The following is a 24,903-nucleotide window of genomic DNA, read 5'->3' as shown; positions in this document are numbered from 1 at the left end:
CTTTCCTAAATAGCTAGTTGAATGAACTTGATTTTAATTTCCATCCTCTAGTCATTCTATACAATATTTAATTGGTCACTAACCCTTTATCTTGTTAAAATGTGCATAAAAAATACACTGATACTATTATATCTTTAATAATATATTATAATTTTATCAAGAGGTGATAGATTTACAGGACGATTTTATCAAAAAGTAAAACCTATTTTGGAGATGATGAGCAATAAAAAATTCATAGATAATGAATGTCTATGAAGATGTTATATGAGTATAGATAATATGATGGTAGTGTACACCTAGAAATATTCAAAAAGAAACATCAAATAAGTTTACTACTTGATTTCTAGTGTGTAATATGAGGGAAAAAATTGCTTCACCATATATGACTACTACAACGATTATATTAATAGATTGAATACATAGATTTCTTTGTGTAATTTCACATTATATATCTTATATGACATGAAAACTAACATAAATATACTTCATTTGTAACAAAAGAAAAATGATACAAAAGATGCAAAGATGGATTAACTAATATATTAATATTTGATCAATTTCATATAATAGTACTCTTATAGGCATCCATTGAAGTTAACTTCTTATTAAAAGTGAATTTTTTAACTAATCAGCTGTGAGGTTTTTCCTACATTTGAATTTTTATTAATTTACTTAAGTAGAGATGCAATTATTTTAGCAAAACATTTTGAAAAATTTTGTTTACTTTTCTTCCATTAGCTAAAAGGTTTCAGAAATATAAACTTTTTTCAATTTAGTTGTGATTTTTGAACTGTATTACAAATTCAAAACTTAGAAATATAAACATGTAGATGATATATTTTACGTTTCATTTAAGATATTTTTCATGGTATATGTTATAATACCATATTTCATTATATTTATATTTTACATTCTATTAATAATGATGTATTATATTTAATTACATTTACATTAGTTGTTGAATTTTTTTATGATGTATATTTTATATCAGATCTCACATTACATATTCTCTATTTATATTATTATCTTTATACTATTATATATTATACTAAATATATTTTTTATTATTTAAATTTTAAATAATTTTTAAAAATATAACAATAAGAACATTAATTAGTATTATCATAATTATTAATTTTGATAAAAGACTAATTTAGAATTCAAAACTTAAAATTATTTGATATAAATTCATAATATTTTCTTTAAGGGAATAAAGGTTTAATTCAAAACAAATTATGAAATCAAAAAATGAAATCAAACTACAAACAAAAGTTAATTGAATCAAAAAAATCATAAGCTCAGTGATTTAATTACAAATTGTTTTAACATAGGGTGTGACTTTCTTAATGGCTGTAGAAACTTATCTTGTTTGTTTGCTTGTATGATTGCATCTTAACTATACAGGGGTGTGATCTTTGTTTAATTAGCCTAGCCTGACCAAGATTAGCTTTACTTGAATGGGCATGTTTCATCTTGCCTATATAAGGAGGTTATACGATTCATCTTAAATCACAAATAAAAAATATGTTTAGGTGCAGATCAAATCATGGAGTGTACCATTTAAAAAGAAAGGCAACAAATTATCAAGAGGCAGCAAACCATTTTTATATCAAGATGTGGAATTCCATATCAAGACACAACTAGTTATTAAATAAATAGTGTTCTTTTCTTTTTAACTAAATGACAAAAAATTGCTAATTTACAGATTCTTTTTTGAAAGGGAAGAAACAAATTGAATTCTAATGTAGGCAAGCAAGTTTTTCGGGTTACCTTTAAATGTAGAGAAAAACTTCAAGTGACTAGGTCGATTACTGTATCAAATTTTGTACCCATAAACTCACATATAAATTTAAATAACAGCATTCGGACTTATCACCATACATTAAAAATTTAAAGCTAAATTTAAAGAAACACACATTAAAATGCCAAAAAAAATTATAGAAAAGATCTAAAAAGTTAGAATTACCTATGTTTCTGTGGGGACTAATCTATGGACAAAGAGGAAGTGCCACTATAAGTTTGATATAAAAACACATTCCCTCCAAAAAAAATTGGCATTCCCTCCAATTTTAATATTAAAGACACCATGAAATCTAGGGAGCTCCCAAGTACATAATGCATGTAAATCATGTCACAACATGCAAACTCAACTACCCCAAAGAAAGGGCAACGATTAGATGTCAGATGTCTACACTGACCATAAGGGGCGATACGTGTATGAGGGGCATGGCCTAGGCATAGGTAGGGCAAACAAAATAGTTTACCCTTTAGCCTTTGCCTACAAAATGTGCTAGAGCTCGTTCTTTTACTTTTTAAATTGAAGATGTAGCTCTTTTTTAATGGAAATTCGAGCTTGAGATCGAAAAGAATTGAGTTGAACAACCTATGATCGAGAGGGGCGAAATTTGATAATCTTCTTGATATTAATTTTTTTTAATTCCTAATAATTTCTAAGAGATTTTAAGGAGTTATCTATAAAATTTGTGAATTTTTAGAACTTGCAATGTCAAATAGGTGTTTGGGAACGTGTCTAGTATTTTAGCTTCATTTCTTTCAATCTCCAGTAGAGCTAATACAATCCCCATCAAAAGGACTAGTGCGAGAAGAAGAATGTTAAAGGTTCTAAAAGATGAATAGATTTTTTGCACATCCATCTCAAGCTAGGGCTTGAAGGCCTCCACCATTCCATACTAGCGAAAGGATTGGAAAATGTGGCCGACAATTGGACACTAGATTTAAAGATGCCATTGGGAAATCTCAAGAAAAAATGAAACTTGGCAGAAAATTTTTCATGATCACTAAGAAAAGAATACCTGAATGAGGAAGGCCAACAATTATAAGATAGTTAACAATAATAAAAGTTAATGGGAAATACCCATAACCAAAAATTCATCTACAATTGCAATAGGACTAATGAAATATTGTTAGGTAATAATCAAAATTCAAAGGCCAAACCTCCTTGTGATTCTACGATTTCATTAAACCCTCATAATAAGATACCAATCCAAACTCATAATCTGACCAATAAAAAGTTTATTTTCACAAGAACCTAGAGAAAATTAATGATATAAATCAGCAACCTTCTTAAATTTACTATCATGAAAATACTAATGCATTTAAGGCTTCTTCAAACAATACAAAGAATTCTCAAATAGAAAACATTCGTCCTCAATCATATGTAGTTATTTAGAAGAAAATCTTTCAGAAGCTATTGAGGAATTTTTTCCAAGTGAGAATACAATAGTGGTTTTGGTAAACAATAAAATACAAAATCTCTATGGAGACATTGCAGAAAACACCATCTTTTTACAAAGTGGTGTGGCCCCTATTCCTCAATAGATGTCATTGTTGCCTCAATGAAGGAGGCCTTCAAGGAGTAGGTAAGTATTATGATCCTTTCTAGTAATTTCCTTTATTTAAATTGGAAAAGTATCAAATTTAAGAAAAAATTACTAAATGATAAATTAATCCTCTTCAAGGGTTTCAATATTAAATTTCTAAATTGGAAACCTAAATTTGATCCTGATTTAAGCTCCTAGATGGGTTGTTATTCATAATTTTCAAATAGAAGTATTTCACATTAAGGTTTTACTAAAGCATGTAGATTTAATGGGAGGGGAAGTAGGTATTGAAAAAATCTATATTAAAATTCTTCTTTTGTTAATTTCCTTGTCAATCAAGAGCTCAATGTTTAGTCTATCAAACCTATTAAGTTTATCACTAACTAGTCAATTTATTACTTCAAACTAGAAATTTATAATGGATATATTCAAGATAGTAGTTTCGTTAGAAAAGTAGTATCTCACATTCAAAATCAAATAAATTCTATTGTTGTAATCCAAGAATTACTTCTTTTTTTAAGACGTCACTTGAAAATTTATATTTCTTTAATGATCAAGGATGCTTTATTATTGATAATAATCCACCTTCCTTAAATCCTTTAGGATTCTATCCTCCTTTACAAGCCAGTGATTTTCAAGCTAGCTATGAGATGAATAATTATAACCCAAACAATAAAATACTAATTTCTATTAACAATTGTAAAAATGAGGTTGCTAGCCTACCTTCAAACCCTATTCTAGAACCATTAATCCATTTGGATATTGAGGAAGGAGAAATTATAGAGAAGAATTCTCAACCATTAATACATAGTAATGATGATATAACATTGATGGACGTGGATGTAGTAAAAAAGAATAATGATATGTATTTCTCACCAAATCTAGATTCTTTTGATAAGGAAGAATCCATGAAGGAAGATGGGTTTATTTAAGACAATGTCCATTTGGACACAAAGAACCCCAAAAAAGAAATTTTAGAGACATTGGTGAGAAATTATGAATGATTCAATGGGGGAAGAAGAAGGAAACGATTAAGAAATCTCATCAATTACTAAATCTTGTATTAATGAGTTAAACAAGGATGGTATAATATCTTAATATAACAAGGTGAGGAAGTCTCAAGTTTAAGAGTCTTGATCATAAGGGTGAAAGAGAATACAAAAAAGAGGATTAATGAAAGAAATTACCTCTGTCCATATATAGATAATGGTAAAGATTATGTTAGATAATAATCTTCTAGTAGGACCAATAGAGTCACCCATAGGAACTAAGATAATGCCCTAGAAATTGAGACTCTATACTCTAGGAGTGATTATTTGGATTAGTTATAAGAAGATCCAATAGCAATCATATTAGAGATGGAAATATTTTGAAAAATACCAAATGATTCATAATGATACATTGGATACAAGAATAAATATGGAGAGCCAATTTGAAGAGGAAATAATAAGAAATGTGAGTAAACAAATCATTCAAGAATTAATAGAAGAAGGGGAGGGGAGGGAGGTAGAACAACCATTGAGTCAAACTACAAATCTAGCTAATGAAAGTTTTTGGAAGATTGACATCACAACTACTATAAAAGGTATTCAAAGGCCAATATGTGGAAAATAGATGAAAAAAGTTAGAAAAAAATTTTTGAGTTCAAAAATAAGGATGGAGAAGTAGACAATAAAAATAATTAACAACTCTATTTCATGTTGGGAAGGAGAAGTTGCTTCCCAATGAATAAATAAGATCACTGCATTGGATGTTAGGGCTTTGATGCCCATAACAAACTAAGCTTTCTCAACCATATTTAAAAAGTTAAGAATATGAAATTATCCTTCTTACAAGAAAAATAATTAAATAATCAGGAAACTTAAGCAAATTCAAACATAAAATTGGGCTATGAAAATCACAAGTGTTTGATTTATTTGGAGCTTTAGGGGATCCCACCATTATTTGGGACCCTAGGTAGATGGTCAATGAGAATATATTAGGAAAAATTGATTAGATGGGGGGTGGATCTATAGTATCAAGATTTATGTTTTCTTCTTTTATATCAATGTTTATGGCCCCAACAAAAATAGTAGAAAGAAAGAAGTGTGGAATGAAATAGAAGAATATGTCAATTATATTTAAGATTTGAACTATGTGATAAGGGGTGCATTCAATGCTATTATACATGCTAGTGAAAAAGGTGGAGGTATTCACCATGAATTTGAATCCTTGAAGGACTTCAAAAAATGGCTCAATAAGAATAGCATACTTGACACAAAGATAAACAATGACATCTTTATGTGGAATAGTAGAAGAGAAGGTTTTGATCACATTTCATTAAAGTTAGATGGATTTTCTTTAAGGAGAATTATATTTATTTAACAACCCCTTATTAGAAAGAATCCTCTCTATACACAAGTCAAATCATCTTGTGTTTAGATTACACATTGTGGAAGAAGTTAAATTTGTAAGAAATCCATTTAAGTTTTAAAATATGCAGTTCTAGGACAAATACTTACTAAGCCTAAATTAAATAAATGGTGGAGAGAGGATTCCTTTGAGGGATCTAATATGTATTACTTTGTATCCACATTCAATCATCTTAGAAATAAAATTTTTAATATCACTAAGAGCACTTAAAAAATATGTTTGAAGATAAAACTGGTGTACAAAAGGAAATCCAAGGACCAAGTAAATAATAATTTATTTATAAGGAATGAATAATTTATGATACCTAAAAGAGAAAGATTTGTGTTGCTCTACTTTTTTTTTAGATTATTGGAAAAAGTGAGTTCTACGTATTTAAGTTGAAGTTAGTTTTGTTCCCTTAAATGTTTGAGTCTAAGTTTAGATCCCTGAAGGCTAGACAGTCTATATTGGATTTTCCTAAAATTTCATCTCTATTTTCAAATCCAAGTTGATTGTTTTTGTTGTCTTATAATTTATTAGGTAGGTATGGTACCAAATCTAATAAAGGTCATTTTTTTCTCATTATAGATGAATCATACTCACTACTTCATTCCCACACTCTTGAAAGTTCTATTAAAATAACATGTCTTTACAACACTAGCAATGTAAAAATCTGTCGTGATGATTTTAACAAGAATCGACAATCAGGTGAAGCGACTTCATTTCATATCAATGGTCAATAAAATAAGACATTGGAAAAAAATCTCATGTTGCCTTCTCCTTGGTAGGTTTTCAACCCATGAAGACAACTTTTCACAGGTGCTCAATTGAAGATGCATTTGGCTTATAGATATTCAAAAGTCATAGATTCCTTCCTAAGTAAATTGATGTTTCAATCTAAGATTAGACTCTCAAGCAAAATCTAGATTCACTGCAACTCAAATATAAAGTCTTGGAGGCAGAAAACTTTGATTTTTCTTCTCCTCAGCTAGTTTTCAACCCATGAAGATGTTTTTTGCAAAATAGATAAAAGTGAAACACAAGATGCTAAGTGACATCTAAGTAGAACAATATAAATTAAGTAAACATCTTGAACAATCAGTAATGCATTTATCAAAGATTCAATGAATAAGGAAGCATTGGCAAAAAAATAGAAAATGCCTTCTCCTCGATGGGTTTTCAACCCATGAAGGCAATTTTTTGACTATGCAGAGAAATCAAGTTAACAGGGAAAATTTGGCTCCAGTGTTGAATCTAGTAAATGTTAGGATGATATTTCAATGAAATGAACTATTGCAGAAAAAAGATTTGATTAGGATCTCACTTGGTGGATTTTCATCAATGGAGTTCTCTAGGGGCAATTTTTTGAAACTAAAAGGAAAATGGAAAAGTAAATAACATGTGAATATAAAGTTACCATTACGACCAATGAAATGGTGAAAAGACTTTTAAATATCCATTGAACCTTTACATTTAATTTTAATGACTATTTCCTTAAATTATCACTTGTGTGGCATGAGTTATGAAGTTTAACGGATGAATCAGGGTCCTTACATAAACACACACAGAGACAGTTGAATAAGTTAATTTGTTTTCTTGATTACTCATTTTTACGAGTGCACATAGATTTTGAAAACTAGTGATTATAGAAGTTTTTTGTCTTATTCACCTTTTGATTCAAAATTGTATTTGAAAGCTATGGCCACTAAGTTTGTAGGTTTTGATGGTTTGACTGGGATCAAGTCTAAACTGAATGACTTCACAGACATGGAAGAATTCCAAAAGAGATTGAGAGATAAAGATATTCACCCTATTACTAAGAAACTATAGGGAACTGGTTTAGTTGAAGTTCGTGGTTTCTTGGTCACAGTTCAAGCCCTAGAGCTCATTTATGAATGTATCCACCACTACAACATGAAAACAAAGAAGATAGTACTTCTTGATGACACTGTGTTGATTTAGATTGATCAAAAATTGATGGTGAATTGAGTTTGTGTGCTAGAATGGGAGGAATTTTCTAACCTAATTGTCAATGGGGCCATTTTAGAATTATCAGCGAAGAAGATGATTTGGAGGAAGGAGATCATGCGGACATGGTTTTAGAAACCACATAGCAACAAGAGCAAGATTCCAAAAACCTTGGTCAGGTCCAACCTCAAACCAAAAACAATTGACACTCTACCTCTTTTGCACAGATTGAGAGGCAAATTGGAAGCCCTAAATTTTGTTGAACAATTTTTTTTTTTTGTTCAGGTAGTATGTGTGGACACATAGTATATTGATTGGGTGCATGAGGTAAGCAAGATTCTATCCACTACCCTCCAAGCGGACAAGTTTTACAATTCATTCTATATGTTTTCTTTCATAATATATATGCTAGCTCTTTTGCAATTATGGCCTAGCCTCCCATTTCTAGATGATTTCATAAACAATGTTAAGTCATATGAATTTCATCCTTGCCTTCATATGAATAATAGCTATACAAAATATATAAGAGTGAATGATGTATTTACTTTGAGAATTTGCAAGGAATTGCAAGGCTGCCCAGAAAGGAGATTCTCCCTTGAAGCCATGGCCACCATCAGTCAATTTGGTTATTATTTTATCTAGTTTTCATCTTTTTCTTACCTATGTCTTACAGACTTTGATGATTTTCCTCTAAAGCTACCAATATATCCAAATGACATGATAGTATTGGTCAAGATCATTCGACAAGCTCTACAAGTGAATGTCCCAAGTGGGAGTCTAAGGAAGAAAGAGTATGAGTTCCCTATGAAGGTTGGAGCATTTACTTGTGACACCTGATCTAATGTTAAAAAATATGATGAAGATTTACAAGAAGAAGTACAAGTTGGATATGTATGAGGTATTTATATCTATGTTCAACCCAACAGATAAGTTAAAGATGTCCTGCAAATTAGAAGTGTGATAAAGCATGTTAGCACAATTGAAGACTACTAGACCGATTGCAAAGATGAATTTGAAAGATGTGATCATACTTTTGCAAGGTTGACAGTAGATCCAATTAAGCTATACAAAGTGAACATAGAATTGGAGGGGTTTGAATATGATAGTCATAATATGTACAACACAACTTATTTGACCAAATTAAGAAATACCCCTATAAGATTTGAATCAGTCAGAGAGGTCATAGATGACTTGGACATGATGATGGCAAGCATCTACAAAAGGACTAAGAAGTGGGTCAAGTGGACCACAACATGAAAAAGAAGAATAAAAATTTCATCTACTCAACCCTCCCTAGATGTAGTAGAAACATCATCTTCCCCTAGTGGCGCTTCAGGCACAGTTCCATCTCTTGCTCAAGGACTGGCTCAACCAGCCGGTGGAGGTGACCAACCTCCTAACAAGAACATTCCATTAGAAAAAAAAATTCAAGATGGTTCAATACCTATGATTGAGATAGAGGCATAAGCTGAAAATAAAAAGGCGGAAGAACCAAAGGATACTACAATTGCAGTGGCTCTACAATCCCAAAGCATCCCAATCTCATCTACAAGAGTGATACTACTCTTACCAAGTAGTCCTTTCATATAGGTAGTTGACCTTGGAGATGGCAAGAGTAGCAAAAGTGAATCCATAGGTTCAGATGAAGTAGTGAAGAAAAAATCCAAAGTAGAGAAGATTAGCAAGGCTCTAAAATTCATTTCCCCTATTCCAAGAAATCCATTCTCCTCATCTTTAAAGGTCTTGACTCCCATTAGGAGAAAGATGTTCAGTGTGGATACACTAAGAACTACATCCAAAGTAATCAGTACTGAGCTATGGCTCAAAAACACTTTAGATAGGAAGAGGATAGAAGATGGGGCTCCAAACAAAGAGACTCTAATATTTGTCCATCTTCTCTGGGTCGGCATTAAGAAAAGTAAAGAAGCTGAAGATTTTGTCTATCCTCAGCCAAGTTTCAAACATGGGACACCTCACTATGGAGCTCACCAAGCCCACCAAAAAAGGTAGGATCAAGTATCTAACTACAACTAACTTCAAATTATAGTGTCTGGATCTAGGAGAGGTTAGGCATGACACCAAAATGGGCTTATGGAAAGAAACTATCAAAGTGATAGAAGAAGAACTTGAAGACCTCAAGCTTTCCAAGGTCAGGTTAAAGGTGGATATCCATGAGCTCAACTATTTTATTAGGCAATTAGTTTCCCCTTTAGTGCCTCAAGCATTTCAGGGATACCATCTACTAGTGATTCTATAGCTACAAATATTCAAGCTATCATCTCTCAACTATAAGAGGACAATTTTTTTGGAAAAACTGGTAGAAGTTGGAGCAAAAAATTCAAGTCTAAAGGACTTGTAGATATAGAACAACTTGGCAATACAACACATTGAGGCTCGAGATCGAAAAGGATAACATCCTAGCTAATTGGGCAACTCTATCAGTAGAAGAAGAAAAATGTGAAGATTTCATCTCTCTCCTACATATGATCATCCAAATGAAGGACAAAGAAGTAGTTGAAGCCAAGATTTCATAGAGAGGAGATGAGCCTTTGTTTGAATGTCAACAAAGCTTGTAATTCAAAGATGACATGATCTCTTCAATAGAAGAAGGATTGCAAATGATAGAAAGCAAAGTTAAAGAGGAGAAAGACAAGAATTACAAGTTGTTGAAATGCCCACACACTGAATACCAAACAAGTGGACAAACAAAAGGAGTAGTAGGAGTTTCCATTATGCAAAAGGCTTTCCCTGGTTACTTAGATAAATTAATAGAGAGATCTTCTAGCCATCAAGAAAGAGTGTCAGATCTCCAATAGCTTCACAGATGCATACACATAGCAAGAGAAGAAATGCAAGAGAGATTCAATGCAATCAAAGGCTTGCCCAGAGAACACTCCAAGTGTCTTATTAGATACACTAATGTCCACATCAACATACACAAGGAGCTCATTCCAATCATCGTTGCTACCAAGGCCTATAAAGAGAAATTAGAAAAGGGAAAGAAAGTGAAATGATTTCATTCTCGCTCAGTTTGTATTTTGATATGACTTTGTAATTAATAATCGGCTTCTTTTCATTTGTCATTTTTGAGAAGATGAACCGATTTAGTTACTTTTTGTAATAGTTCATCTCAAAATCCTATATGTATGTGATTGAAAAAGTAATGAAGAATCGACTAAATTTTGGTGTGAAATGCTTTAGATTACAAAGACAACTTAAATGTGTTTTGTATCAATTATTTACTATCCCATTACATGTCTTATTTAGAAACATCTCTTTAATTTGAATTAAACTAATGAATAAATAGAGCTCTATTCCCCTATTTTAATACAACAAACTAAAAAATAATCATAGTATTATGAGACGTTAAAAGAGACTTTTTCCCAGTATTATTACTTAAGTTAGTTTCTTATGTTTTAGAGTTAAAATCATTCTATTAAGAATCTTATTCGTATAAATAGATTTCACTATTACATCACTAGATTTTGCAAGTTCACAAGTGTGTGGATTCACAAATTTGGTTAGTATTAAGACCCAAATTCTAGCCTAAGTTCCTGTCTAGGCCTACCTTGGTTTTCCTCTCCTTTTCTCTAGTCAAGAACAAACCCCATCTTAGAATTAGAAACAAAAAAATTCATTGCAAATCATAAACTCAACGGAGTTGTACCTATAAATTTAGAGAGAAACTAGTCACTTAGTTACGGTTTCCCAACTATTTTAATTAGTTAGTCTTCATAGATATTGGACATTTAAAGAGTTAATTGAAAAGGAACAATTTATTTACTAAAAATTTGCTAGCCAAATAAAAAGGCCTACTTGCAAAAGAGTAAACCTTCTAGAAATAGAAATCACAAGAAATCAAAATAGCCCTCTTCTAGCTTCATCCCAAAACAACACTTGACCTTGATAGCTCTTTCAAGAAACATTTTTTCCATAAGCATTGGCACTTTTTGGGTAAGGAACTATGGGCATCCATAGAAGAAACATGAAACTCTGCTTTCCTACTCACTAAAAGTAACAACACATTCATCTTAGTCATCCCTAAAAAGGAAAATTGTGAAGAATTGATGGACTTTTTGTCCATAGAATTATATAATATAGTTTATTATATCCTTTCAAAAGTATTGGAAAATAGACTCAAAATATTTCTTCCTAAGATTATTTCTACATAACTATATGGTTTTCTACTACAAAACTCTATCTTTGATTGGATTATCGTTTCTCAAGATTTCATTTACTCAACTAGCAAGAAAATAAGGAACCTTGTGCTTTTTAAACTAGATATTATGGAGGCTTATGAAAAAATTGACTAGAGATTTTTATACAAATGCTTAGAAGAATTTTTTTTCCAAATGATGGATAAATTTGATCTTTAATTATATATCCATCCCTAAAGTACCACTCATTATTAATGGTACTTTAGCATATATTTTTCACACATACCGAGGTCTTGCACAAGGAGATCTAATCTCATGATAAGATCAGAAGTTTTAGTAGTGAGTATGATCAAGATAGAGAATAAAGTATGGTATGTTAGGTATGTGCAGGATCATGGTGTGCCAAAAAGTGGCAATCTAGAAAATATGTAGTTTTGGAATACCTCAAAGCATTTTAAAATCTATTTCAACTTTTTTCTTACCCATCCTAATAGCAAACCAATAAATTAATACCTTTATAAGGCCTAGTATATTTTTGGATACCAACCATACTTGGTCAACTTTAAAAACATCCCAAAAAATGTGTTTTTTGCATGTTCTTGTGTGTTTTTTACTTCAAAGATGTATCTCACAACTTTTTTTCCACCCAAATTTGATGAAATTAAAAAGGGTTTCTTAAGAATGTTCTTAGCTTTCCATAAATGTAATGTCTATCAAATTATGAGTTTAGTAAGTAATTATTACTTATTTTCCAATGGAGTTATGTATAAAATGTTGATTGACACACTAATTGAAAAATAACTATAACTTTCAAATGGTACAACATTTTTGAAATCCAAAAGATGCATTACATTCTATACTTCTTCAAATATAAGGAAAATAAAAAATAAAAAATTCAAATTTTACAGAGTTTTGAATTAGTTAAGGTGGTTAGGCATGAGAATTATTTTATTTTGAAAATACTATAGTAGAAAATCATAGTTAATTATTTATTTAGAATAAAAATACCCAAAAATATGTGTCACATATGGGCATGAGACTACTTCTTATATATAGAATCTCATTATAAAATATTATCATTTGATTTTGATTAAAGTGGTCAGACATACATTTATTTCTTACTTTTATCATGAACATTTTGTACTATTGCATAAAATTAAAAAATTTGACCAATCAATTTTTTATTTTTTTTTCAAATAAGGCCTAGTATTTTAGAAACTAAATTTAATTTCCTAGAGATTCTTTTGTCTCAACTTTTTGATAGAAAGTTCCTAACAAGTTGAAAATTGCATGTCAAGTTGACATAACCCTGATTTTTTGATTTTTCATTGCCACTTAAGGGTATAGTTTGATTGACCATGATCCTACACAAACCATGTTGTTGATTTACAGAGCTTTATTAGATCTAGTCTAGAAGAGACATTGCATATGATAGATCATTTATTATCTTTTACTCTATTACTATTATAGCTGAAAAAATCCCTTGATTGGGTGGATCCTAACATGTCCCATTGTAAAATCATCTAATCAAATGACATTCTCCAAAGATTTTTTAAAATCTTATATAATAAGGTTACTCCTAGAAGGGTATAAGACTTTAATAGGTCTCAATGAAAATCCCTTAACTAGGTAGCACCTAACAATGTTCTTGTAACCCTTAACTGTGCAAGCTCCTAATAGAGCATATTCTAGAAGAGTACACAATTTGTGAGTATCATTCTCATAGTTTCATTTTAAACCTATTCAATTTTTTACAAGACATAGCTAGTTTTATACATGTGTGTATGATTTTCATGTCTTTCATGTTACTAAAAGTTTAATTTATCTATTTTGCTGATTGGAGGTTTAAAAGTGAAAGATTAATCAGTTTGATAAGTTTGATTGGATCAAATAAATTTAGATTTGGTGATTATAGATTCAACACCTTCCTGCCTGTACCCTCAAGTAATCATTCTCATGTTTACACATCCATAATTTCTCCTTCCTCAATAGCCAAGTTGATCACTAGTTCGAGGAATATTAAGGTGGGTTGAGAACCTCATTTGTACAATTTTTAATAGAATTATCATTTGATTATCTTTGTTACAGTTATTTATTAGATAGATACATTGAAAATTATTTACTTGTAAAGGATGATAATAAAACCTACTCAAGCATTAAAGGAAATTTGAATTTCTAAGTGGTATCTTAAGAGAATATTAGGCATTATCATAGTACAACTGCAAATTCATTTGATTTGGCAAGTTAGATACAAATTATATCTAAGAAATGTTATAAATCATAAATATACTCATTATAAATTTGTTATTTGACACGATAAATTGACTGGTTACTAATAAATTTAATTGGTTTGATAGATGAAGCATTGAGCTCTTGATTGACAAGGAATTTACCATAGGAACCTATTGCCCCTCCCATTAAATCTCCCAGTTTCTTTTCAAAATACTACTTTGAAACAATTCTACTAGAAAGTTATCAACAATAACCCATCTAAGAGCCAAAATTGATGAAAATTTATTATAACTAAACTTAGGTTTCCACTTGAGAAATTTAATAATGAAAACCTCAATGAGCATTAATTTTCTATTTAGAAAATTCCCAGGTTTTTGAGAACTGCACTCATTGCCCACTCTAAAGTAACCGAAGTTGTTTCAATTCTAGCCACAAAAATATCCTATGATAGAAAAATAATCATGTTAGAATAAATAAGAATAGTGTTGTGCCCATTTGCCGTTGCACCAAAAGCTATGACTGTTAGTGAACATGGAACACCACATAATTAACCACCTATGGGTAGGGGAGCGCGTTGCATCACCCAACAATCTCCCCCTCGACGCACATACCAGGTGCTTACGCGGGTCGGGATGGCACCAGAGAGATTTGAACCCATGACCAGGCCAAAACCAGGCTCTGATACCAATTGTTAGGATAAACCACGGACAGAAATAAAAACTACATCCAAATATAACCAATAACAGAAAATAATAGAGCACACAGAAATGAACACAAGGCACCAAGATTTAACGTGGTTCACCCAATCCTTGGGCTACGTCCACCAAACAGCAAGTTCGATCTTATTACAATCCAGTGATTACAACCTGATTACAATCCGTAATCCCTTACAACTCAATACCGCCGCAAGAACCAATTTCGTATCACCACATATAAAAATACCCAACCCTAAGCCCTTTTTATACAATTATTAAACCGCTTTAGGGTTATAACATGTCGGCCATATGTCGGCCATAATATGTCGGCCATATGTCGGTCATAAATAGTGCCCCGAACCCCACTATTTATGAAGTATGTACAGTACTTTCCTGATCAGTCACCACAATCTAACAATCTCCCACTTAGGGACTGATCAGGCTCCACACTAAACAACAATCTCCCACTTGGAGACTGATCCTGTAGCAATACAACTACCGCATGGGGCTCCCACTGGATCAAACCACCCTGGACTCTGCTGTTCTTTTATTCACATTTAGTCTAAAAGACCAACTGAAGCTGAAGAATAGTTCAGCTTCTCCCTTGTTACAACCTTTGTCAACATATCTGCTAGATTTTCATTGGTATGTATCTTCTCCAGCTTTAACTGTCCATCCTCCAAAACTGACCGAATAAAATGGTACCGCAACTGTATGTGTTTGGTCTTAGAATGCAGAACTGAATTCTTAGCAAGATGAATGGCACTCTGACTATCTGTGAACAAATAATTATCCTTCTGAGGATGTCCCAATTCTTCCAAGAAGAACTGAAGCCATATCATCTCTTTGGCTGCCTCTGTAGCAACAACATACTCTGCCTCTGTAGTGGAGAGAGCATTAATCTTCTGTAGCCTAGAAACCCAGCTCACGGCTGCCCCACCAACAGTAAAGACATAACCTGTAGTATTCCGCCTGGTATCAATATCCCCAGCCAAATCTAAGTCAACATAGCCCTGTAAATCAGTAGTAGAGCCTCCAAAGTGTAAACACTTATTGGATGTTCCTCTCAAATATCTAAGAATCCACTTGACAGCATTCCAATGCTCAAATCCTGGATGACTCATATACCTGCTAACGACTCCCACTACATGTGCAATATCTGGCCTAGTGCATACCATAGCATACATCAAACTTCCTACAGCTGAAGCATAGGGTACCTTGGACATCTTATCCTCCGCTTCCTGTGTCTTGGGACACATCTCCTTAGTCAATTTCAAATGACCAGGTAAAGGTGTGCTGACAGCTTTAGCATTCTCCATAGAGAAACGGTGCAACACCTTCTCAACATAATCAGCTTGAGATAGCGTCAATGTTATGTTCTTCCTATCTCTGCAAATCTTCATACCAAGGATTTGTTTTGCTGCCCCCAAATCCTTCATAGAAAATGCATGTGCTAATTGGCGTTTCAGCCCCTTAATATGATCCATGTTAGACCCAACTATAAGCATATCATCAACATATAAACATAAAATAATGTAGCTATCATCATCCAACCTCTTAAAATAAACACAGTAATCTGAATGACACCTATTATATCCATGCTCATGCATAAAACTGTCAAATTTCAGATACCATTGCCGAGGTGCTTGCTTCAAGCCATATAATTTTTTCTTCAATTTACACACTAAGTTCTCCTTACCTTTGACCTCAAAACCCTGTGGCTGAGCCATATATATTTCTTCATCCAAATCACCATAAAGAAAGGTTGTTTTAACATCCATCTGCTCTAAATGAAAATCTTCAGTAGCCACAAGACTTAAAACAGTACGAATAGAAGTCATTTTAACAACAGGAGAAAATATCTCATCAAAATCAATTCCCTTTTTTTGTACAAATCCTTTTACAACTAACCTGGCCTTAAATCTTTTCTTACCTCCTTCCTCTTATTTCAACCTGTAAACCCATTTATTCTGTAAAGCCTTTTTACCTGCAGGCAACTTGCACAAATCCCATGTCTTATTTTTCAGCAAAGAGTCCATTTCATCTTTCATTGCAGACTCCCACTGAATTTTAGTATCCACCTGCACAGCTGCATCATAACTTTCAGGTTCACCAGCATCAGTAAGTAAAATAGAATACAAAGAGGGAGAAAACCTTTGTGGAGGTCTAATTGGCCTTGTTGACCGTCTAACATTCACTGGTGTGTGTGGTATTTGTTGTTGCAGTTGTTGCACATCATGAGGAATGGCTGGAACATCAGCTTTTGGAGTATCATCCAACACTACATAATCATCTTCTTTCTTCTCATGTTGCTGCAACAGATCTTTGTACAACACTTTTTCATTGAATATGACATCCCGGCTTCTTATAATTTTATGATTTTCAAAATCCCAAAGCCTATAGCCAAATTCATTAATGCCATATCCAACAAAGACACATTTCTTTGATTTAGCTTCTAGCTTGGTTCTATTTTCAGAGTCTATATGAGCAAAAGCTTCACAACCAAAGGTCTTGAGAAAAGAATAACTCACCTTCTTACCAGTCCATGCTTCCTCTGGAATACCATAGCCCAAAGGAGTAGAGGGACCTCTATTAATCAAATATACTGTAGTATTGACAGCCTCTGCCCACATGTGTAAGGGCAACCCAGCATGCAACCTCATGCTCCTTGCGCGCTCCATTATAGTCCTGTTCATGCGTTCAGCCACTCCATTTTCTTGTGGAGTCCTTGGAACAGTTTTTTGTCTACGAATACCATTAGTGGAGCAATAATCTTCAAATTCATGACTGCAATACTCACCACCATTATCAGATCTAAGACATTTTAATTTCTTACCAGTCTCATTTTCAACCAAGCATTTCCATTTCTTAAAAGTTTGAAATACATCAGATTTCTGTCTAAGGAAATAAACCCATAATTTTCTAGTTGCATCATCAATAAATGTAACATAATAATGAGAGCCACCAAGGGAAGATACTTGAGCCGGTCCCCATACATCTGTATGCACAAGCTCTAATTTCTCCTTTTTGTTTTCCTTCCCTGTCTTTACAAAACTCACTCTCTTTTATTTTTCATACACACAACTTTCACAGAAATCCATATTCACACATTTTAGACCTGGTAAAACTTTCCTTGAATGAAGTACTTTCATACCTTTCTCACTCATGTGCCCAAGTCTATTGTGCCACAGCGCTGTATCAGAATCTACAGCAGCTATTTGTTCTCCCTGCTCAACTGCAGTAATTGTTCCTGAATATTCATTTTTCTCTGAAACAATCAAAGTAGAAGGAACAATATGACCTGTACAAAGATATAAGGTGCCTACTTTCACACCTTTTGCTACTACAAGGGAACCTTTTGAAACCTTCCAATTTTTATCATTAAAAGTAACTACACAACCCTCATCACCGAGTTGCCCTGCTGAAATTAAATTCCTACTCAGCTTTGGAACATGTCTTACCTCATGTAGTAGCCAATGATTCCCATTCTACAACTTAATCTTAATTTTTCCCTTTCCAACAATCTGACAGGGTTCATTATCCCCCAAATAAACAAGCCCAAAATCCCCTTGGACATAATCAATGAAATAACCTCTATGAGGTGTAGCATGAAAAGAAGCACCAGAATCTAAAACCCATGAATCATCAACACTCTCTAAAGACAGAAGCAAAGCATCCTCTTCGGATTTGTTACTTACCACATTTGCCTCTTTGTCTCCATCTGATTTATCTCCTTCATTTTTCTTTCGAGTCCAGCAATCTTTCTTTTTGTGCCCTAGTTTCCCACAGTACCAGCAATCATTTGGTCCTCTCGATTGAGACCTCCTCCCCTTTGACTTTCCTCTTGATTTTCCACAATTTCCAGAGTTACTTCCTCTTTCAGTCGTTCTGCCCCTGCTTTGTGCATTTAAAGCACTTCTTGATGTAGATCCACCTGAGGATTTTCTACGAGTTTCCTCACTTAAAATAACACCAATCACATCATCATATTTTAGGGTACTAGATCCAGGAATAGAATTACTCACCTCCATTACCAAGCCATTCCAGCTTTCAGGCAAAGAACACAAAATCAAGAGAGCCCTAATTTCTTCATCAAAATTGATACCCACAGAAGATAATTGACTAGTAATAGTATTAAACTTATTTAAATGATCTGCAACAGATCCACCTTCTGCCATTTTCATATTAAATAAACGCTTCATGAGAAATACCTTATTTGAAGCGGAGGGCTTTTCATACAGTGTCGCTAGGGTTTTCATCAAATCTTCTGTCGTCTTTGCTTTTGTAATATTAAATGCCACCGATGGTGCCAAGCATAACCGAATGCTTCCGAGTGCCTTTCTGTCCAAAAGATCCCATTCAGCCTCTGACATAGTTCCCTGATTCTTGGCTTTTCCTTCCAACGGCTTCCATAAATCCTTCTGATATAAATATTCTTCCATTTGCATCTTCCATAACTGGAAGTTCTGCCCATTAAACCTGTCAACCCTCAACTTACCCTCATCTGCCATTGCTCTGATACCAATTGTTGTGCCAACATTGTCACTAACATGAAAATGGAATTTTTATATTCTTTAATGAATCAACATTTTAATCTATATTTTTAAGTATTTTATCTCACACGAATTTGGCAATTTAGTTCTTGGCTCTTAGCCAAAGAGGTTTCAAGAACACATGGACCCATATCTGCTACCTAAAACTTGTTTGTCGATGACCTCCATCAAAAAGTTCACTGACCAAAAAAATTACCAAATTAATTTATATTGGAAATCAATTGTATAGTTTTTTGTAAGTAGTGGTTAACATAAATTTTATTTAGTCAAACTCATTAATTAAAAACTATTTTTAACAAGTAGGATTAGGGTTAGGGTTTGTATTTGACAAAAATTAGAATAGAGCAAACAAGAGAGAAAGTCGTTGAAAGGAGAAGCCATAGAGAAACCCATAAATGGGTTTTTCCATTGAATTAAATATGGTCACCTTCTTCTATTCTATCCACATAATATAATATTAATATATTGAATTAAATATGATAGCTAGAAGTAGTTGGTTGGATGGCACTGAATGGCTAAGGACAACTGCTTGTTTGCAGCTGAAGGAAAAGTGTGGTCTTTGGATGGTGGAGAAATTAATATCCGCCAATAGTATTATGAATAAGAAGGTGAATACTTACAAAGACAATGGCTCTAATGGTCTCTTCTGTGATATCCACTCCATCGAAACTCTCCATTTCCAAGAGCATGTCAATGATGTTCTCTGGAACAAACTGCCCCTCCTTTATTTTCCTTTGGTGTTGCTGATGTGTTAGGCTTGAAAATTTGATGTAATAGAAAATAATGTAATCATAATGGAAACTTTACTATATTCTATTCAACAAGATTCATTAACTAAATAAAGTAGCCATATAGCAGTTGAACTACTATTTAATAACTACCAAAACTAAAATTTATAGCCTAATTTTGTAACCCTAATGATTAATACATTCTCCCCTTAATTGGAAAGGGTTACATGAAATTAGGAGTATTTTGAACTCCTTAGCATATTGCTTTGATAGGTATCACTTTGAGACTTATTTTGTCCCATTTTTATTAGCACACTTTGGGTGCATAATTAATGAAAATAGCACACATTGGATGCAATGAACTTGTATTGTTCATGTTAAAATTTTATAAAAGCACACATTGTGTGCAATAGAATAACACACATTGAGTGTTACGGACTTGTTTGTTTGTATTACAATTTGATAAGAGCACACATTAGGTGCTATGAAATAACACACATTGGGTGTTATGAATTGTTTTGTCCATAGGACATTTTGATAATAGCAGACATTACCTACATAATAAGCCTGTATTATCCATTTTTGTCAATTTGCTTGAAAATTATTACATTGAGTTTGAATCTGAAATTAATTGGACTTGAATCACCATTTACTTGAACTTGAAACTGAAACTTGAATATGAAATTGCCACTTACTTGAACTTGAATCTGAAATTGTCACTTACTTGAACTTGAATATGAGATTTTCACTCACTTAAGCTTGAATCTGACATCTTAGAATTGTCACTTACTTGAATTTGCGGTATTGTCAGTTGCTTGAATCTAACATATAAAAATATCCTCCCCTTGACAAATGAGAGGAAATGAATTCATGTTATAAGCTCTCATTTTTCTAATTGATACTTTTAAATGTCCATCATTGATCCCTTTGTTACTTTATCATATTGTTGAATTTAACACTGGATATCTTGAAGACTCAACCTAATAATTTTATAGATTGAAACATGACTGATATCTTTGAAGCGGAAGATCATAAGAAATATACTTCCTTTTGAGATCACATACAAATTCATCAAACTCATTTGACACACTATAATACTTTGAATTCTTTATGCCATCAAATCCACTTCCTTTGAACAATAATCATGCCTTGTGCATTTATTTATTTTTGAAATAATAATACATCTAATTGAATAACATAGGTAGTGCAGGGCAACATATGAACAAAATAGCACCTCCAACGTAACACCTCTAGCAAACCACAAGATGTGTAATAATTGCAGCCATATCTCTATTTTCAAATTGAAATTGATAATAAATAGAGTTTGGCCTTGCCGCCCATCATAAAAAAATCTATTATGTATTGCTATTGCAAATTTTATTTTTTTTTAATAACTTAAACTGTCTTTAGACCTATGTGCATTCTTCTCTCTTTTGGAACAACATATTTGATTCAATGTATAATATTCCACAAAGATGCAAAGCCATAAAAATGGAACCAAGGCTGAAAGCATTGAAATTAGAAAAGATTTATATCTTATAGAATATGCATACCATATAATTGGATTTAAATTCAAGCACCAAACACCATTATAATTTTTGAAACTGGTGACGGTCAAAAAGGAGTATTTGCAGCAGATATTTCACAGCCTCTTCTTTTGTAAAAAATTATTATTATTATTATTATGTAATAGCTTTGACAATAATCATCAGACCTCTCTACAACAAATCACAAACTCTCATTTTCTCTTTGTCATCATCCATTTGTTGACAAACATATTTCTTTGCAATGATCCATCCAAAAATGTGGATACTCATTCCTTTGGAACTTCACCAAACAATAAACATGGAACATATTCAACTTGAAAAAGTTAAATTAATAACAAAAATAATAAGCGTCAAGCCATGACTGGAATAATGTGGAAATCTCTCTTTGAAATAGAAAAGCTTTATAAATTGGATGTCAAAATATGACTATCCAAGTCTAATACCATCTTTTCAAAAACCACATACCATCAAATCAATATGAAGACGAATAAAGTGGGTGAAAACAATATTCTTTTATAAACACCACAATACCATTGTTTTCCAAATGGTAAATCAATCTAATATCGGTCAAGAAGAGTCATTCATATTACAGATTTCAAGTCTAACATAATAGGAAAATCAAAATCATTGCATAAGAAAACTTTTAGAAATTTTGAAGCAAATAGATGGGGCTGGGAATGGGTCTGCATCACGCCTACAAATGTTGTACCCTTGATTTCCACAAGTCGCCAATAGACTGTTAGGCTCGGATATCTGATGTAATAGAAAATAATGTAAACATAATGAAAACTTTACTGTATTCTATTCAACAAGATTCATTACATAAATAAAGTAGTCATATAACAGTTGCTATTCAATAACTAGCAAAATTAAAATTTATAGCCTAATCCTATAAACATGATATTCCTCTAGGCCCCGTTTGGTTGCTGGAAGATGAGGGCCAAAACCGGGTTATCAGGAGTAAAACTAGGTTTTGCAAAAAAACTTTGGTGTTTGGTTGGTTAAAATCATAACCTGGTTTTCAATTTCATCTTCCAATTTTGGTCAAAATTTGGAAGAAGTTTCTTCCAACAAAAAGGTGGAATTCGAAATTAAAACCAGGTTTTGAATTTTATGACAGTTTTTTTAATAATATTGTGGGGTCCACAGTATATTCATCTTCCGTGTCAACCAAACGGACCATTGGCTTTCCAAACCACAAAACCAGGTTTTCGAAAACCTAGTTATAAGATAACCTGGTTATGGCACAAATTTATCTTCCCCAACCAAACGGGGCCTTATAGTCTTTCTTTATCACTCGGTCCATAGAAGTGTGTGCCTTATTCATGCTGCGCTTCACTCCATTAAAGTCAAGGCAGTCAAGGTAAGGAATGAAGTTCCCAATATTGACAGATCCTGCGGTGGCTGAGAACTCCGTTGAAAGCTTCTTTATCTCCTCCCCTTCGCCATCCGTAGCAGGGCCACTGCGAGAAGGGATTTTGGTACCGGAAAGAATTCGCCACATGACTGCCTGCACAAAGGACGAAAACATGTTGGTGAGATTAACAAGAGTCTTACCGTGCCCAGACGTCTCCCACACTGAACGAACAGCGGAAATCATTTCTTCCTCTCGAATGCATCTGAAGGACTAGATCCTTTTTCTGTTGAACAATTCTACCACCCACAACTTCCTCATGTGTCTCCAGTAAGGTCCATAAGGAGCAACTACCAGATCCTTGAAATTATAGCCAATTTATTTTCCTGCAGCAGTGAGAGGCCAGCTGGCGAAAACCGCATCATGGGTTTTCAAGAACTCCTTCGCCATTGCAGAAGAGGAAACCACAATAGTGGGAAAGGAACCCAATTTCAGCAACATAATGGGCCCGTATTTCTTACCAAGTTCATGAAGATCCCGATGAGGAAGCTTTTTCAGCTGGTTCAGGTTTCCGATGATAGGCTATGGTAACGGTCCAGGGGGCACTTTCAATCTCAATGTCAATGTATTTTGCCTTTGCACCGTTAGTCTGTATAAAACCCACAAGAAAACAACGAGTGCGCACACCGTAGCTGTTGCAGGAGCATACGCGCCCTCTTTTATCATACGGCCTGTTGCGTGCCAAAATCCAGGACACTCTGAAAAAGTCATGTGAAACAGACATTCAGAATGCCTCCTCTATCTAAGAATCATCCTTATGTTAGGCACCACTTTATTGTTTTTGTGGTGATGGATAAACGACCTTAAAAAATGGACTTTTAAAATTGAATTTTTTTATAAATTAAAACTGGGCATTGTTGTTTAATTCGCGATCTAATCACTATTAACAGAAAAAGGTAAAGCTTGTAAACTTCGTTAAAAGAAATCTGTATATTTAGTTCAAATTGAATCGACGACAAATGTCAGATAGGTATTGCACAACCACATAAAAGATCTTAAACACGAACCATCGAAATCACGAACAGTGATGACTTGCAAGGTTCATGACATTTTTTAACATTAACTAATTAAATTAAAACTTGCAGATGTACCGTCTGTAAATTTTAATTTAATTAATAAAAGTTAGAAACGTCAGGTACCAACATTCCGGTGGATAGCGATTTCCACTCGCAAGAGCTCAAATTTCGCCACCATGGAATGCAGACGGACATTTGTAAAGAGGGAGGTACATTTAGAGGGCAGACAACCATGTGCTGAGATCATAAACCTCTGAAACAAGAATCGGTACCAATTTCAGCACATGTGCCGATGAAAATCGACGATTTCAAATATAAGAGACGTATCGGCATTGTATAGTTATATAAATGATCTCAACAAGTGTTATAGTCTCAAAATCAGTATGGTTTCTTGCCAGAGCTCAAAGACTGCTACCGTCTGCTAACAGAGTACACATGAGGTCAGAAACAGTAACATGTCAAAGCCCGAAGAGTACAGAAGTACATTTCTTAGGCAGATCACAACTATGCGCTGTCGCAAAGTTTGAAAAGTGCTGGCACTCAGCCAAAAGTAAAACACAAATGCAGATCTCTATTGTTGTGGAGAAGGGAATCAGACGGTAACCATATGCGAAATGTACTAGAGCTCTTTCTTTTACTTTTTAAATTGAAGATGTCGCTCTTTTTTAAAGTCTTTTTTAAAGGAAGTTCGAGGTTGAGATCAAGAGAGATTGAGCTTAATAACCTATGATCAAGAGGGGAGCAAATTTGATAAACTTCATGATATTAATTTATTTTTTTAATTACTAATAATGTATGTCTAAGAGATTTTAATGAGTTCTGAAAAACAAGGTATCTACAAAATTTGTGAATTTCTAATGG

General features: G+C 33.2%; 1 pseudogene; it reads right to left on the bottom strand.

Moving 5' to 3' along the window:
• LOC149533267 (cytochrome P450 750A1-like) overlaps nucleotides 1-24,375 on the bottom strand; it is a 103,317-nt pseudogene extending 78,942 nt beyond the window's left edge.
• Nucleotides 24,376-24,903: the final 528 nt, after the last annotated feature.

The sequence above is a fragment of the Cupressus sempervirens genome, chromosome 10 (assembly GCF_028749045.1).
Source record: "Cupressus sempervirens isolate cs-2001-9-10 chromosome 10, ASM2874904v1, whole genome shotgun sequence".
In the NCBI taxonomy this organism is placed as follows: Eukaryota; Viridiplantae; Streptophyta; class Pinopsida; order Cupressales; family Cupressaceae; genus Cupressus; species Cupressus sempervirens.
This window is presented reverse-complemented; position numbering and strand designations above follow the sequence as displayed.